The sequence below is a fragment of the Pinus tabuliformis genome, chromosome 7 (assembly GCF_031772625.1).
Source record: "Pinus tabuliformis cultivar Carrire ecotype Pingquan chromosome 7, CPIR1, whole genome shotgun sequence".
In the NCBI taxonomy this organism is placed as follows: Eukaryota; Viridiplantae; Streptophyta; class Pinopsida; order Pinales; family Pinaceae; genus Pinus; species Pinus tabuliformis.
The window spans coordinates 1,419,648,430-1,419,664,889 of NC_142293.1; positions in this window are offsets into that span (position 1 = coordinate 1,419,648,430).

The following is a 16,460-nucleotide window of genomic DNA, read 5'->3' on the forward strand; positions in this document are numbered from 1 at the left end:
ACTATTTCTAAATTAACATAATTAATCAAACTCGTTAAAAATACAAATAAACTTAAAATTTTAATATAAATATTCATATCTTTATTTTATTATAATAAGTATTAAATATCTAGAAATCTTCGGCAAAATCACATAATCAGTCTTTTGTCGACGCGTTTCGAACCAACCAGTGTGGTTCATCGTCAGGACAAGTTGAAGAACTAATCTGGCTTAGCTTGATTAAATAGAGTGTGCAGAGACTCCAACGGCTATACTAATATCCCCCAAGATAGTATTTTTAATATCAAATATGGTCACATATTTGTTGGTACAAGATTAACTAAACATTGATGAAATTATTAGTCATGTTAAATATCGGTGGATTAAGTTTTGAAGACTTGAGTTTTGTTTAAAGATACTAGTAAATGTATGAATTGTGCGAATGATGATCTATTTTTTTTAATATGAATATTGAAATGGGAGTAATTACGGAACATTGTATTATTAAAAATAAATATGAAAATGTAAAATATACTATGAAATATCTATCTATCTATCTATATATATATATATATATATATATATATATATATATATATATATATATATATATATATATATATATATATATATATATATATATATATATATATATATATATATATATATATATATATATATATATATATATATATATATATACGTACTAACATACATTGATGATTTCCATTATTGAGAAGTTATTTGGTAAACTAAAGTAGTAGCATAAGCATAAATTTTTTGATTGTTCATACTATTCTTTACTTAAGACTAGGTATTGCATTGCAAGGAATAAATAGACTAGGTAACATAAAAAGGATACTAAAAAATAAAATGTTGTTGCACAAAAGTCCTTTATTGATCTTCATTTTACAGGGGTGTCCATCGAGTCAGGTGGCTATGACTCTTCGAGTTTTGAGCTTGTTGAAGATTCAAATAATGTTGCTTGAGGTAAGCTCTTATGATGCTCATATCTTATAGTGTTATACCTTTACTTCTCCATTCTTCCATTAGAGTTTGTAGATCGATGTCTTACAACTCTATTTTCTATAGATCTTGATCAAAGGGTTCCAATGTATCTCCACCTATTTCTTCATATTCTTAGAGTACATTTTTGGTTAATATTTACTTTGTGTATTTGATTAGCTAGAACCTATCTGAGTTTCTTTCTCATCTTATTTCATTTTCTACCTCTTCTCTCCACTTCCTATTTCATCATTTGTCAATTATTAAAGGACTTTCTACCTATTTTTTTAATTGTTAACTATCAATGTGGATTCCACATACCCCTTTTTGGCTAATTTTTGTTCTATTAGTTATTTAGGTAAATCCATCATGATTTACAGTTTGATTTTACTAAACCACTTGTTGAGCTTGGCAAGTAGCGAAATCCCTGAATATATTATTGTATTCATGACATTTTCAACATATTAACGATACTTTCACATAATCTATTGGTTTCTCCTAGATTTCATCTTCACTACTAAGTTAGATGTTGTTTTGAAGGGGTTTGGATATATCTAAGTAAGCATATAGATATGCATAAGAAGTGTAATTTACCTCCTTAGTCATGTCCAAGACCATGACAAAATGTTGCATGGTATTTTCAGTACACTCTAGGATCTCTTCAATAATTCCTCGTGAAAGTAATAAAGGTGAATAACCATAGGAGTTGAAGATAAATATTTTTTATATGGATTAAATGCTTGAACCCGGGGCGTCATGAAGAGGAAAATAAAATTCATGAAATAATACCTCCTTTGAAAGATTCCATCTCTATCTTCTACATTGTTGAATATTATTTATAAAAAGACCTTTCGACCCTTGTTTCAGGTTTACGTTTCCTTTCAGAGTCCAATTCTTTTGAATCTACTAGGTTTTTTCTGGAGGCTAGACACCAATAAATTTGTAGATAACGAGATGCACTTACTTGTATTCATCTTTTGCACCTATTTTCTCGATTGGGATTTCTAGAAAATGCCTTTTCAATGGCTATGGAATACAAGATCCAATAACCCATGAATTATTAGTTTCTCGACCCATGAGCACTATGAATTCTTCATTGTTTCCTGAACAGATTGATGAATTTTTACCTGAAGTCAAAGTACCTTTAAATATAGTGGAATTACTAGATTAATGCAGGGCATTTAGAATCATCATTCTTGTAAATATATTTGTAAAGGGGTACCATTGCAAACAAATTTATAAAGGAAGGGTTGCATTCCCCCTTCCCAATAGGGTGCCATTGAGATTCAAGAAAAAATGAATTATGAAAACGAAAAAAAAAATAATTGACTATGAAATATATTAAATTAATATTTTTTTATTATATATATATATATATTTTTAAACACAACATAAAAATATTACTATTATAAATATAAATAGGAAGAATGGTAGAGGCTCCCATCGTAATTGTTGGGATTTTGGCCTTCATAAAACCATGCCACAATGTCAGAGAGGGATACGCAGGCATGGAGATGGTATTCATGACTAAATGGGGAAACGTGGGGCTCACATTTTTTCCCACAACTCGTCCAACACTTTTTTAATGTGTTCCCATTAGAAACTCACAAAGAAATCAAAAAGCTACAAATGCAAGTGGCGGTGGAGAGATAATCCATCTCTGACTCGTAGATTTTAGAGGATATGTTAACTTGGGTACCTAACCCTAGGCATACCTGTGGCAAGAAGAAAAAATACCTAAATTTAGTGCCTATTTATTGGAAAATGAAGACACTTCTAGGAATAGTGTTGAGGGATAAACAAGTGAAAGTATATAACATTTTTTCATCTCTTAACGATGTCAAGGGAATGCTTAGGAACCACAAGTTTTGTCTTGACAAATTTGATTCTTGCCTTAGTCAGACATAGAGCCACATTAAGTGTGATTCGAATTATGGGGAGAAATTTGACCCTCCAGGCTCCATTGTAAGGGTCCCAACAAACATCTATTTCTCTAATAATGACTAGTGTTTCTCTATCAGATAAAGGGTCCAGTGATAGCTCCATGTGGTGGTTCTTGGCTTATGTTGATGAATGTGCGACTATGCCCTATGTATTTTTCTTACATGGTGGTAAGCATGAGGGGTATTGGAAAATGAAGTAGGGAAGTTATTAATTAAATTTATCCTTAACCCTAACTTTCACACGTGCGAGAGAATAATTCCCAAAAATAAAAATTCTTCATTCTTCTTGTGATGTTCTTGCTTGATAAACCTTCACACTTGCTTCCTTTATGTTTCTAGTTTTAGATCAAAGTTCTTGGTGGGAGATATCTAATTGCTAATAAAATGGTGTCGATGTTGCTTCTATTTATACACATCTGAGGGGTTCAAATTCCTTATTTTAGGCTCACTTGTTAATTCTTGTGTTAACTTGTTCTTGGAAGTTTCTAAAACTTTCTAGACTCAAAGTAAATATATTTTACATGTTACAACTTGCCCGAAAGGTTCTTATATAAATGATAAAGAGTCTTTTGACGCAAGAGATATATTATTTAGACATGAAAAACCCTACAAGAATGAAGAAATTTATTTACCTATATGACCATCAAAATACAACATGAAACCCATATTCACAATAATATTTTTCTTTCTTTTCTTTGTAACAAAAAATATACATAATTATTTGTGTACATTGACAATTATTAAGACTACAATTAGTTACATTTTACAACACTCCCTCTGAAATAGGGAGTTTTTTGTAATTGTACAACTGGTACAAAGTTATTCTCAAACTAAAGAGCTATCATAAGAAGGGTCAGATTGGTAAGCCATATTTAAACATCAACATCATAACCAACGTTGCCATGATAGTAAGGCCTTAACTTGACAACATATTTAAGAGAATAATGCTCATAGGCTTTACGTGAGATACCACTCTACTTTTACAAGGCACATACCCCATCTGGATGTTCACTAGGTGTGTCTTTTCAAGACTATTGTTATCTTGAATTCCCAATCCTCAAAAAATATCCTTCCTCTACAACCACTCTTTTCTTTTTATACCTATCAAATCCTAAAAGAGTGTCAATCAATTTCCTATCTTGTATTTTTCTATATTCAAGGAAATCACAAATTCTTATACAATATTCAATCCAGCATCCTCCCTTGAAGGCCTTCACTTAAACATACCACTGCTAGTCTTGGTCAAGTGTATGACACATGAAGAAGAGAATCAAAATATGATGTCCACCATCCCTCCCTCCCAACGTGAGAGTATTTTCTCATCCCTAGTTTTATGGAATTGGTCCTCACTCCTATTGAAGGATACTCCTTTACTCCCTCTCAAATATAGAGAATATCCTCAACTTCCTTCCAATTTGAGAAGTCATCACCTGAAGCTCTAAAACTTGTATTCATAAATGTATCAACTACGAGTTCTTCATGGAGATGGCTACATGGATCCCACTTTCCTTTGTATAATTATATCGATTTTTCTTCCTACTTTGATATTATCGAGTCATCCACTTTCTTTAATATTGTGACAAGGTTTAGGCCATCAACATTTCAAGTCACTTTCCTTTAGGAGTCATCAATGAATGAATTATATTGTGACTAATCAAATTTCATGCTAATCATAACTCCCTCTAAACATCAAAGTAATTTTTGTTGTTGCATAAACATCAGGTTATCTTCTTACATTGCAACCTCTCAATTCCAAGATGATGATGTAAACATCTTAACTTCATAATCTTTAAATATTGTGAAGACCATTCACTCAATCCATGTGTTCTTTGAATCGGGTTCAACACCAACATTTGAACTTGCCTCTACTATCATAATGTTATCCTATAATATCTTTTCAGCTAACAAAATAATATGTGAAACCGATAGCCAAATTAAAATATTAACATTATTGTTACCTTTTCATGATGTCCTTCTCATGAAATCATCTAATTGCTTGAGTTCTTCGATATCAACATCCTTTTGCATGATCCATCTCCATATAAATCTTTCTCCATGCATTCATCTTAATCATATTTCTCATTGATCAAACTTGTTTACCAGGCTACAATATCTTGCTTGGAGTTGTGATTATTAACTCCATTTCTTTCTTCCCAAGACTATACTTGATGTTGATCAACATTGTCATATATCATGAAATTTTGTGAGAGTGCCTTGATATCCATTCATTCAAAAGTATGTCAAATTTCTTCTTTCAGGTATCATGTAACCATATGGATGACCTTCCAAACACATTCATAACTAACTATTCATCCATGATTCTTGTAGATGTGAACCATGAGCCAGGTAGGAATAACTTTGAATATGCATACCATTTATTCCACATAGTCATTGAGCCATCCTTTGAATGATCTTTCTTCTTATACCTATCAAACATAGGTTTGCTTTTCCAAGAAGACAAAAACATTCATTATGCCTTCCATACTACAACTTGACTATTAGCATTCCTTCATTCTTTAGAAATATTATATCCATACTATATGGAATATATACCAGTCATAATGTTGCCTTTGAGAATCTTCTATAATGATGATTCTTATAGGATCTTGATGACACTTCTTTGAAAAATGACTACCTCTAACATGATATTATAAAAATTATTGGATGAACTAAAATATGCAACGTGGTTCCAACAATCTCATTCTCTTTAAACTAGATGATCTTTCCCAAAGAAAGTTAAACAAGTAGATTATAATATTTCTACTATCATGTACTTATATCTATGATGCCATGCCTTTTACAAAAAAAGACTCTTCTAGAGTAATAATGTGTGCTATTATCCTTTCTACTTAATAAAAGAAAGACAAAAATTCATAAAAACTCATAGACATGAGTCTCCCTTCAATTATAGATATTCTTGGGATCTTTGCCTTTCAACTTATTCTTTGGATTTCCCCTTTCCTCGGCTATGTGAGATTAACGTTTCTTGTTGCTTTTGTTGTTCACTTTAATTTTTTGACAATCCTTTTTATTGTTTCCATACTCATTGAATCAAAAGAATTGAATGTCGGACATGCATGTCTTCTTATTCAATCTTCCAAACTTCCCTTTCCTCAACTTCTTGGTATGTGCAATGAAGGCTTGACATCTTTCATTTGACTCAGTATCATCTTTTTCCCTAATCCTAGATTCTTCTAAGATACATTCAGCCCATAATTCATCAAAAGGTTTGGTATCTTTATTTGAGTAGATGATAGTTACAAAACTACTCTAATGAGGTGGAAAAGAATTTAGTACACATATACTCATCTCAGAATCTATAATAGTCTCTCGAGGCCCTTGCAACTAGTTTCTTATTTGTGAGATATTCACTAGGTAGGTGGCCATATCTTCATCCTTTGATTTCCTTATTCTCTATAGTTGTTTCCTCAAAGGAAATATTTTGAACATGCGTACTTATAGAGTAAAACTTTACCATACATAGCCTTTGATGTCTTCAAATATAAAACAAAGGGAACAAGATGATCTTTGATGGATTCAACAATGATCATTTGTGATCTTACTTATCCCTTCTTGTACTTTGCTAACTCTTGAGTCTTCTCTTTGTTTGGTACGAATACCTGTCCAAGGACATACATCATGACTTGATTCTCTGTGAGTGCCAAGTCCACCCTCTTCTTCCATTCTAATAAGTTTTTCGATGCAATGAGCTTGTTGCCTTCCTTTCAAAATGTAGCCATTTTATCTGTATAATGAGACATAGAACACAATATACTAGTTACTTTCCAGCCAAGAGTTTTCCTTCTTGATGATGTCTTCAACTAGCTTGATGCTTTCAAGACCTCCAAGCAGGCTTCAAAGATGTCCTAGAAAGATGTCTTCTAGGATGCTTTCAACAATTATGTCTTCAAACAACTTCAAAGAGAAAATAATGATATCATGATCCCTTCATGCTTCCTCTACTTCAAGATGATGTACTAGACAATATTCAATAATATATTTTCCTTCCTTCCTTTAATGAGACCTTGATGATGACGTCTTCTTCAATAAAATCTTGATGTGGAAACTGTCCCTCTAGATTAATATGTCTTCTTCTTCTTTCCTTGTGTCCTTCTGCAAATGATTTCCCTTGAAAAGTAAACTCTTCTTCCTTGCATCCTTTAATATGCATTCTCTTGTTCACCTCAGCTTTGATTCAATGTTGGAGAATGCAATAGGGAAGCAATTAATTCAATTTCGCTTTAATATTGATAATTTCTTATGAACTTTATCTATCTTTTTACTTTTTTAATTAGATATTCTTCATCTGAAAATTATTAATTACAAAAATAGTAAAAACAATTAACACAAAAATTAGGCTCCAAACTAGGGAAAAACTACTCCAAGGGAAAAAGCTAGAAAATCTCTTCTCTTCTTCTATAATTTTCTTCAAATGAGAAAATGAAGACCCAAACCCTAGACCAAATCCTCCTCTGAGCACAAAGTTAGCTCTCTGATAAGCCCTCCCGAGTAGGTTAGAGATCAGTCTAACCAAACAAGGATCAATTTTGTCTTAACCAACTTCACGCTTCAACTATGACTCCTAGATTTATCCTACAACTTTGAATTAGAACTTCTTCCTTGTATTTGTTGCATAAACCCTAATTCTGGCACGTGTCACCTCTTCAATAATACTTCCCTAAAACAAGCCAAGCTCTCTAAAGTGAAACTAGAACAAAATAGAGTATTCAACTCTCCTACAACTTAGATCTACAATTTTACCTCCTTCAATTTTAAGCCTCGCTTAAAACTACATAAACCCTTACCTTCGCACGTGTGAGAGAATAATCCCCTAAAGGAAAAAAAAAAAAAGGTTCTTCTTGAGGTCTTCTTGCATACCTTCACAATTGCTTCCTTGATGTTTCCAACTTCAGATCAAGCTTCATGGTAGGAGAGATTGAATTGGTGATCAAATGAGGTCAATGTTACTTCTATTTATACACATCTAAGGGGTCTGAATTCCTTATTTTATGCCAACATATCATTTCCTGGGTCGACTTGTGCTTGAAGGTTTCCAAGACATTCTAGAGTCAAAATCAATATCTTTTACATCGTACAACTTGCCTAAAAGGGTCTTATATAGATGATAAAGACTCTTTTACTCAAGAAAAATATTATTTTGACATGAAAAACCATACAAGCATGAAGAACATGCTTTACCTAAATAATCATCAAAATGGAGCATGAAACTCATTCTGAAAATAATATTTTTCTTTCTTCTTTTCTTTGTAAAATAAGATACACATAATGATTTGAGTACATTGACAATTATGAACACCGAAACTGGTTACATTTTCTAACAAAACATCCTCACTCATCATTTTTAATTTTTTTTTATCGTCTTCGGTCTTATCTTTCGGTTTATGAGATGTAATTTTATGTTTGGTTCTACATTTTTCAAGCTATCTGTTATTTGCAATAAGGCCATGGATAATGGTAATTTTCGTGCTTATATGTATAATGTTTGTCTGCGGGCCTATGGGATTGTTATCCCAGCCACTTAAAGGCTATGGGTATTTGATGTATGGGTGCATTTGCATGTAGTTTTGGTGAGCTGAGGATTTATAGTTTGGTTTGATTGATGTGATTTGAGCAAGGACCTACAATCGTCCTTGATATTTGTGAAAACTTGTGTAAAGCCATGCAAATCTGCTTTTGACTAATATAAATGCCTTAATTCACAAAAAAATAAAAATCAAATAAGAAATATCATAAGCTACTATTTTATTAAGTAACAATCTTTTATTTATTTAATAAAACTATTATGACTTTCAAGCTCTCTTAATATTTTCTCGAATAAATTTTGATCTTCTTAAAGTTTGATACACTATTTCTAACTTAATGAATGTAAGTCATCATCACTATAAAAGGAAGAATTTCTTTAAAACTAAATAATAAACCACTATATTATATATTTTATATTGATAATTAAAATCAAAACCATTACGAGTATATATTGATTATAAATTTAGCATATATTGAACCCTTAAATAATAACAACATTGGTCGAAAAATATAATTAATTAATATAAAAATTTAATTGAAAATGTATTAAATTTTTTTATTAAAATAAATATATCTAAATCCATTATTAAATTATATATCAAATAAAATTAACAATAAATTTTATTTTATTTAAATAAATATCTTAATTTAAAACCATTATTAAATTATATATGAAATAAAATTAACAATAAATTTTATTTTATTTAAATAAATATCTTAATCTACTTAGATAGCAATTATGTCCTGAGTAAGTGCACCTAGAAATCATCATATTATATAACTTGAATTTAAATTTTTGTTTAAAATATATAATAAGTTAAAATTTAAATATGAAGGATCATTTAACAATTCGAATTGGTGGTCAAGGTTTTCTAAATCTAAATCATAATTAAATTATTTATATATTGTTACAAATTAAAGCGTGGAATGATTATAGGAACGACACGCTTCCTTACAAGAATGGTATCCGAAGGATTTTCACATAAAACCGTTGGGGCATAAAAAACTTTTATTTGGACGGTTTATAACTGTCTCGCAATCCGACCCCATTGAGTGGAAGAAATTGGTCGAAGTCTAAAGCGGAAGGGCTTTGTCGGCACTATGTTGTGTTGTTTTGTTGTTTCCATGGGTTGTATTTCTCCATGTGTATGTCTGTTGGTTAGTGTATTTTGTGTTTGAGTCTGTGATATCTGTGAAACGGGGCAGAAGAGATTAGTTAGTGTATTTAGATTTGGTCATTTGCATGTCTTATTGGTTTCACAAACTCGTTAGTTTTGGTTCAGTTGAAGAATGTTGTTTAAAATTGGATATAAGATGGCTTGTATTTTGTTGGAAAGGTAAAGAAGCTAAAACAAATAATTCAGTCAAAACATACGAGTTGGAGCTTTTCTATTGATCACACAAAACTTGATTCTTACAATGAACTGGGTGAAGGGTATTTACCTTTTTCCAATAGCGTTTCACCTAAAATATTTTGATATGCAACCACCCACTTAACTCAATTAACTCACACTCTAAATATGGACTGCACTTAACACTTTATCCATCATTCGACTTGACTCAACGTTCAACACTTAGTTAACTGACTCTCTAATTTTAGCTAACTCCACATGCGGGAGTAATTAGAATTTCTAACACTCCCCCTTAATTAGGACCGTATGACTCAACTATCGCTGCTAGGCTTACAATAGAAATTGACTCAATTATCACTCAAACATGCATGCTGGTCTATGTCTCAACAAGGTTTACAATGACTCAAAACTTTCACAATTTTACATTTTCTTTTTCTCTTCTTCCAAATTTTATATCCTCAAAATTGCTTCATTCTCTGTTGCGCTTTCTTATTGTAGGCTCCATATTCCTTTACTTGTTGTTGCTGCGATTTTTCTTTGACTTTTCTTGAATTTGTGCTAAAACACAATTTGATCTTTTCTATTACATCTTCTTCTTCAAATATTCGTTCAACCATGGACTAGTACCATAACATTGCATCTTCAAACTCTCTTATTTTCTCTGCTTCTTGCACTTCATATTCCTGACTTTCTTTCTGTCATATTTCTTGATAGCATAATCTTATTTCTTCTTTACTCCATTGTTGAAAAATTATTTTAATGCATTCATCTTTGCCTTCAGAAAAATCCATATCATTCTTTTCATTTTCATCATCAGTTACTGCTTCTTTTTCTGTAATCTACACATTCAAGATCACTATTCACCATTTCATTCAATTTTTTTATTCCATCTGTTGCTTTAAGATTTGCTTCAATTTGTTTTATTGGTTTCTGAATCCATTCTTCAATGAGCTTCAAATCTGCGTCAAACTTATTGACAACCTCGTTTTCAACTTTTTCTCCCATGCTAATTTGAACACTTGCATATTCAAAAACCATGTTAACAACATCTTTATTATGCCCTTCAATAAGAGCTTCTTGCTCTCCCTCTTCCTTATCTACTTTCTTTTCAACTTCCCTGAAACTAACTTCAACTATTTTGTGGTCAGTGGATATTCTCATAAAAGACTCTTCAATGACTTTATCATGTTCTTGATCATCAACTGTTGCTAGATGACATACTGCTTCATGAGCAATTCCAACTGCTTCATATCTTGTTTCTACAATGGCAACCTCAACCTTCAATTCTTCATCCAACATGGCGCTTACCATATTGCCACAATCAATCCTTGTTTCAAAAAATAAACCACACATATCATCAACATAATGTTCATCCACACTATGGTGGGACATCCGAGCATGTATGTGGTCATTGTCACTTTCATTGACAATTTCAACTTCACCAAATCCATCAGCTGTGACTTGATTCACCAATTCACATATCACTTTGCGTTTATCATCCACATGTGTCTCCTCACAGTGGGATTCACCATCATCTACATCATGCATGTTACAGTGGATTCATTGAGCATTAATATGCTCTTGCTCTGCTTCACAAAAAGAGCCTTATGCTTCTCTCTCTCCAATCTTTGTTGCATCTTCTTCATCCATATGCATACTTGCATAATTTGTTTCAATTTATGGTCTTCAAAACCATTATCCACGTTTGATTAGCATTTTCCAAGCTCTGCTTTCCTCTCAGAGTCTTGCTCATCTACTTTTACATCTGCGGCTGACTTTTTTCCTTGTGACATAACCTGTTGTTGCATGTCACTTTTCCTTGCACCAAATTCTACTCCGTCTTTTGCTAAACTTCTGAGTTCCTTGGTTACAGCCTGGACCTTTCTAAACATGGCAACAATCTTTGCCTCTTTTTTTATTCCTTTTCTTAAACTTCTTCAATCACGTTTTCCATCCTATGATTATTATCGTTTCTTTAGTGATTGTATAAAACATTCTTCCATGGAAAAAAAATATTTTTCAATATATGTTGCGGTAAGGCACAATCATCAGCTACAAAATTATCATCCCTGACAAGACACCAAAAATAATTTTAGATACTACCGCACTTTTCAAAAGCCTTAATCTCTCTATACAATTATTGTTTTTCTTTAATTTAATTTTAATAAAAATCACATTAAAAATCTCCACTGAAAATAAAACCCGTGATACTTTCTTTTCTTTAATTAAAAAAACTTTTAAAAGGATATTGTTTGCACCTCTTTAATAAAGCTTACCTTCCCACTTTAATATATCTGAGAATCAAGCCCAAACCTTTTACGCCCTTTTACTTTATCAAAGCGTTTCGAATAATTTAAGCCCTTCAATAAAACTTTAGTGCGTTACCCACGCGAGCTTGTTAACCTTAAAGTGCTCCGTTGAAATCTTACGGGACTCTTTTGAAAAGTTGACTTCATATTTTATCACGACTCCATGGCCTGCACCCGGAAACGAAATTTGCGCGGATTTTTTAATATTAAAGTGTGAAATTTGGGTGCTTCTTAACTGTTTTTTTTACTAATAAAGCGTGAAATTTGAGGGTTTTTTAACTCGTTGGCAAGTTAGTGAATGTAAATTAAAAAAACAAATTGTGGGTTTTTCTAAAAATTGTGGGTTTTTTTTTGGGTCTTTTTCTTAATGGGTCTGTAGGCACCCGGAAATGAAATTTGCGCGGATTTTTTAATAATAAAGTGTGAAATTTGGGTGCTTCTTAACTGTCTTTTTAACTAATAAAGCGTGAAATTTGAGGGTGTTTTAACTTTTTGACAAATTAACGAATGTAAATAAATAAAAAAAAAAATGTGTGGATTTTTTGGTTTTTTTAAGTGGTCTGTAGGCACCACACACAGCAGAGTAAAATATATTTAACCTTTTTGATTAGCTACTAATTCACAATCTAAATATAAACTGCACTTAACACTTTAACGCTTCAACCCTCGTTGAACATTACTTAAAGCTAAACATTTAATTAACTGACTTGTAAACTTAACTAACTCCACATGAAAGTAATTATAATTTCTAACATATTTGTGAGCTATTGACGGTTTTGGTTTTCTTAAAACTAGGTTTATGATTAGAAATAAAATAGTTCAGATTTTGTTTACTTGAGATATATTATAAAAAAATATGGCACGTTTTTGTGCGAAAATTTAAAAGCATGTAGGTTTTCCTTCCCTTTTTACTTTAATTCTGGATATAATGTTCTTTCTTTTATAACGAAAAGAGACTAAAAGTGTGCGGATTTTCCTCCTCTTTCATTTGAATTTTTTGAACTGATAAGAATTTAATACTTTAATACCTGCGTTTTTTGAACTGATAAGGATTTAATACTTTAATACATGCGTTTAAGAGAGTGCGGATTTTCCTCCTCTCTAATTTGAATTTTTTGAACTGATAAGAATTTAATATTTTAATACAGCTTTACTGAATTTAATAGCATTGTCTTGATTTAATGATAAATGCGCAATCTCAACCGCATGCCTGATTTATAAATGCGGTGTATTGCATTACGCAGGGCTTGAACGTGAAATTCTGTTAAATTAGCTTTCCGTACTGCTATTTAAATTGATAAGGGGTTTCATAAAATAGAAATCTAAATATCACCCTTGTTCTTCATTTCTGCAGACATCAACTGTGCTTCTGGTTTGAATATTAGGATGCAATTATCTACAAACTGGTCATACAATTGTAGCCTGTGATTCCTTATGACGTTGGTTATGGTGGTTTGAAATAAGCAGATTTGTTTTGAGCGCTTCATTGCCTTCCGTCCCTGGCAGGCATTTTATTACATCTACCATTAATGTTTAATGCAGGTCTGGTGTCCATTTTAACGAAGTTTTGAAGATGATGAGACTTGCTTTTTCAAAAGAGCAGCTAAAGCCCACTAGCCTTCAATCGCATCTTCAATTTCTCAACGCAACGGGTGACCTCTTCCGCAGATTATTGCGGCGGCGCAATGCTCAACAATTACATGAAGAGGTGAGTTGCAATTCTGCCGTCGCCGGAGTTGGACGGAAACTTGCCATCACAGAAGAAGCCGTTATCTCCCGAGTTATCACACCGGCTATACGAATTATAACGGCAATTATCACTAGATACGCGCATTTTCATTCGATATGCGAGTTATCACCATTTTAAATGCGATCTGCGCAAGGATACGCGAGGTATCACCATTTACGATGTGTTTTGTCAAGTGATACGCTGATTATCACTGAATGATAAGCGGGGCATTACGCTGATATGCTGTTGTTTTCAATAGATATGCGAGCGTTTATGCTAGTTCTCTGCCGTTTACCGAGCGATGTCGCACGGATATGCGAGCAACCTCCGTCGAATATGCCACTATACAACTTGTTATGCGAGCTATCACAGCCGATATGCGAGTTATCGTCGACGGTTACGCGACCTATCACTGAATACGCGGATTATCAGAAGATACGTGAATTATCAGCGTATAGTCTAATTATCAGCACTTGTTATAAGAATTATTACTAAATACACGGGTTATCACGGATGATATGCAGATCTTTATGGTCATATATGAGTTTACTCGGGATTTATTGAAATTAATTTATATTTATATTTAAATTAAGAACTCTACGATTTACCCAAGTCCGATTCTCATCGCGTTCTGATTCGGGGACCGTAAAATCATTTTCAGAAATTGCTGAAGCGCCCCATACCAGGAGATCGGCCCACTACACACTTTAAAAAACAATGGGGAGTGTCTGTTTGACTCACTTCTCAGAATATATATAGTTTTGCCCACATTTTATGTTGTGAATCTGACGAAATGTTTTATTATTTGAAATTGGCTGCCACCTTAATCACCACCCAACCCATCTAATGGAAGATGCATGAAAAGCCATGAAGATTCACGAACAAATTCCAAAAGCCGAAAGTTTTGATATGGCCTCATTAGCTTACATAAACAAAGCGACATCAAATTTGTGCCTACACCAATCTTAAAACCATGGAAATATATATATATATATATACCAAATGGTATTGAGATGGTGAAATATATATATATATATATATATACCAAATGGTATTGAGATGGAGTACACCAGTATTTTGAAGGGAGCAGATTACATTTGGTGCAAATATGTAAATGGATTTATGTAAATGTGCAGATTACGTTTCCTGCAAATGGATTTATGTTTTGTCCTTAACAATGTTATTTTTTAGGAATCCAAACTATTTATAAATTGGATTTTGGAGCTATCATAAATCGAGTTGTTTTGAAGGGAGCATGTTGCATTTGGTGCAAATACATATATATATATATGTTTTGTACTGAACCATGTTATTTTTAGGAATCCAAACTATTTATAAATTAGATTTTGTTTGAAAATTAATTTTATGTGGAAATTAGAACCTTAAATCAATTTGGCATTTTAATTTTCAATTAATGTGTTATTTTAGTATTAAGAAGTATGATCGTTTGTTTCATGACTTTTAATTTTAATTTGCCGCGTGAATTATTACTGTGATGAAGTTTTTCATTAATTTTATGAGTTTCAATTCTTTATATATGGAAGAAGTTTGAATGTGCGCCATAGCTTTGGAGTCAAACTGGTTTATAAGTTTGAACGTACATAACTTTAGAGCTAAATTGGTTTAAGAGGTTAATGAGATTATTTGTAAGCAACGACTTTTTTATTTTGAAAGTTTCTACTTTCATAATTTTTATAATAAATTTTTATATTTAGTTTCTTATGTACTTTTTTAATATTTTAAATTATGTTTATGTAAATTTTCTAAATTTTATATGATAATTATAATAATTATTTTGTTTTTAATTTTAATGTATATATATTTTTACAAAAAAATATAATCTTACTAGTTTTATCATATTTACTTGTATTTCATTTTCTGTGTTAATTCTATTTTTTTACTCTTAAAGTTTTCTTTTAATTTTTATAAAATTATGTTGATAGTCATATTTATTTTGGAATTTGGTTTGTCAATTTTTAATTTGATTATCAATAATTATTATCTGGATGGTAATTGATTTATTGTCCATTAAATATTCTAAAATATTCTTATTAGTATATATAAATCAAAGGTTGAGATTTATAGCTAGTGTATTTATGAATATTCTTTCTCTTTTAATTAAATTGTCATAGTATGTTAAATTTTTTATGAAGAAATGTTGCATGAGAGATTATTACCTACCCAATAATTGAACTTAATATAATTAACTAAATAAGTAATGAATAATAAGTATTCTTTAGTTAAAAAAAAAGAAGATATCCATAAAATGTTTCAAGAAAAGCCACAGGGGATTTTAAAAGGAAAAAAAAAAAAGAGTAACATTAAATAAGATTTTATTTTATTTTGCAAAATATTTAGAAGGTTTGTTATATATATATATATATAAAGAGAGAGAGAGAGAGAGAGAGATTATTGTTATTTTTATTGAATTTTAAATTTATTTCCATATTTTTTTGTATATTACTTAAATAATAATGAAATTATATTTGTTTATCGGGTAGTGTAATTGGAAATGTAAAATATTTAGAGCATATATAATTTACAAGGGTGAAAAAGATAAGTGATATGATAGTTTACTTAATATAACTAAGTTTGAGAT